Below are 3,498 nucleotides of genomic sequence, written 5' to 3'. Positions count from 1 at the left end.
GCTGCCTCACTTGGCGAGTATTCTCTCCCTACCTTCCCTGTCCTCTTTCTATCGTCTCCTCTCTCCTTGTGTGTTGGTATAACAGAGACCAGAGTGAGCATGGAGGGGGTCTATCACGCTCATTAGATAACAACCATTGCGACCTGTGTCACTGCTGCAGACTGAAGCGAGCAGTTCCTCAACTTTTCCCTCGATTAACCACCAAATCTGTAAAATCTATCGCTCAGGTATCCAAACACCTGCATTACCCTCAGATTGCTCTTTCACTGCGTCGTGTTCACAGCTTATATTATCCCCCAAAAAGAACCCACACAGGGCTGAATGATGAATCTCCGGCCGCAGCAGGGAGCTGTGGAGAATCGTTTGTGCTTTACCGAGTGCTTTCTGGTTACCCGTGGAAATGATTGCTTTGCTGAACTATAGCTTCAAATAAATCACTTCAATCTATTATTAAACTTCCTGTGCAGCTGCTCGGCGCCCGACGCTGGATGATGTGGTTGTTCTCTCTTATATGAGCACCACACTCAGCCGGCAGAGCTCACACTGAACTGTTGTACGAGGTGCGGTCACCGGCACGATGGAGCAATAAGGCGTCTGTTGATACTGGAGCTGCGGACGCTCTGCATTATTTATATCTCTGCAGCAGCTCCTGCATCTGAAGCTTCATTTTCAGCTCATCATTAAAGACGTCTGTGAGCTCTCTGCTGCTCGTTTGCATTTTAAACTTACAGAGGGTACGGAGAGTCTTACTTAGATTACTGTAACTCCCTCTTATCAGGCTGCCCCAAGAAGTCTCTGAAGACTCTTCAGCTAGTTCAAAACGCTGCAGCTCGAGTCCTGACTAGAACCAGGAAGAGAGAGCACATCTCTCCAGTGTTAGCTTCTCTACTGTACACTGACTCCCAATAAAATCTAGACTAGAATTTAAAATCCTTCTTCTAACCTACAAAGCCCTTAAAAATCAGACACCCTGGTATCTTGTTGTCATCAGACCTCATAGCGCCATGTTACCCCTCTAGAACACTACGCTCCCAACATGCAGGCCTGCTCATCGTACCTAAAGTCTCTAAAAGTAGTATGGGAGGTCGAGCCTTCAGTTATCAGGCCCCTCTCCTTTGGAATCATCTACCAATCAGGGTCCGGGAGGCAGACCCCCTCTCTACTTTTAAGAGTAGGCTTCAAGCTTTCCTTTTTGATAAAGCTTATAGTTAGAGCTGGATCAGGCTTGGACCAGGTCTTAGTTATGCTGCTATAGGCTTAGACTGACACACTGGGATCCTGTCTTTCCCTCTCTCTCCTCTCTCTGCCTGTCTCTCACTTTAACTCTTCCTGTCCCATTAAAGTTACTAACCATAGACCTTTCTGGAGTCCCTGAGCTCCCTTGTCTCGTAGGTTCCTCTGGATCTCTGCTGCTGTGGACGTGCTGGACTCCAGCGGCAACAGCTTCTACTACTCGTCTCATCACTATCATCTCTCTCTCTTCATCTCCCTCTATCCCTCTCTCCAACTCGGTCTCAGCAGATGTGTGTCTAACATGAGTCTGGTTCTGCTGGAGGTTTCTGCCTGTTAAAGGAAGTTTGTCCTCTCCGCTGTAACTAGCTAAATACTGTGAGGTGTAATGCTCATGGTGGATTAAGGTGGGGTCAGGCTGAGTCTTATCCTGTCTTGGTGTTGGGTCTCTGTTCATAATGTGATATAGAGTGGTCTAGACCTGCTCTGTTTGTAAAAGAGTCTTGAGATAACGTTTGTTGTGATTTGGCGCGATACAAATAAAGATTGATTGATTCTCCCATCTCCACAGAGGAACCCTGGAGCTCTGTCAGAGTGACCGTTGGGTTCTTGGTCACCTCCCTGACCATGGCCCTTCTCCCCTGATCGCTCATTTTGACCAGGCGCCCAGCTCTAACGGCTGTAACATAACAAGATGTAGATAAAATGAAGGGGTATGAATACTCTCCGTACCCACTGTATATTTAATTTAAGTAAATATCACAGACAGCCTCTTGTTGTGTTGCAGCCCTATATAAAACTGGAGCTCACTTAGACATAAAAGCATCCTTACATAACAAACATACAGCAGATGCATCCATACAGACACCAGCTCCACCTCTCCCACCCACTCCTGCGTCTGTTCTCACCTCTCTTTATTCTCTCTGCATCTTTCCACTCCTCCTATAACTTCTTCTTTGTTCTGCAGCTTGGATGTAATTATTTGTAACTTATATTCTGCCCGTGTGCACACGCGGCCTTCAGGGAGGCTCGTGACCTCATTAGCAGACACTTATAGGCTCATATGTAACGCCCGATTATACAAGTCATTACATACTGTACTGTACTGTACTGTACTGTACTGTACTGTACTGTACTGTACTGTACTGCATGCCCTCTTCCTTTGTGAAGCTGCAGCAGCTCTCTGTGTGCAGACGTCTCACCCTGTCGTTGGTGTGAATGTTATCAGAGTCAGATTAACCCTGCGTGGATCAGTGCATGTTTTCTGCCCTGTGGATGAGAGTTATCATGAAGTTGAAGCATTAAGAGACAGACGGGAGGATGTGACTGTTTCACCAGCACTCTGTGAAACATTATTCCTCTTAAAGGGGACATATCAAGCTTTTTTCATCAACATATATTGGTCTAAGAGGTCCCCAAAACATGTCTTTAAAGTTTATGCTCAAAAAAACACTTTGAAATCAGATTCTGGTCTGCTTGTAAACCCCTCTTCTTCAGCCCTCCTCAGAACAGTCTGTTTTCTCTCTGACCACGCCCCCTCAGGAAGTGGATGTGCCTCGGCTGTGCAGCACGTTGATCTAATGTTTACATGTTGGCTGAATATACACGGCTGCTCAGAGATCACGTTACTTCAACCCTCTGAATCTGATCAAGAATCTGATCCTGATGGAGAGGCGCCTGCAGCAGGACCTTTCTGAACCATTGGTCACAGATTTAGTGTTTCTTGTTGTTTTATTTGTCAGCATGTCGACGTGTGTCTTGGTACACAGCTACGAACATGTAGCTATGTGGCTATGCTAACTAGCGCTAGCACTTATCCATGATAAATAAAAATCATCCACTAGATCTTCAAATCTGCAGACGTGGGGAGTAAAACTGACCTCTGCCAGAAAGGCAGCGGGACCTTTTCTGAAGGATTGGTCACAGATTTAGTGTTTCTTGTTGTTTTATTTGTCAGTATGTCGACATGTGTCTTGGTACACAGCTACAGCTACAGCTACAGCTACAGCTACAGCTATGAACATGTAGCTATGTGGCTATGCCAATTAGCGCTAGCACTTATCCATGATAAATAAAAATCATCCACTAGATCTTCAAATCTGCAGACGTGGGGAGTCAAGGCGACCTTTGTGTTTATTAAGACAGCCTACAACTAGCATGCCTCCCTCCTAAGCTCCTTGTTAGCACACACGTGTGCAGGGAATGAAAAACGGAGGAGGGGTTGAGTTGTATTTTATACAGTCTATGGGCTGAACAAGCTCCGAGCTC

The sequence above is a fragment of the Notolabrus celidotus genome, chromosome 14 (genome assembly GCF_009762535.1).
Source record: "Notolabrus celidotus isolate fNotCel1 chromosome 14, fNotCel1.pri, whole genome shotgun sequence".
Taxonomy (NCBI): Eukaryota; Metazoa; Chordata; class Actinopteri; order Labriformes; family Labridae; genus Notolabrus; species Notolabrus celidotus.
This window is presented reverse-complemented; position numbering follows the sequence as displayed.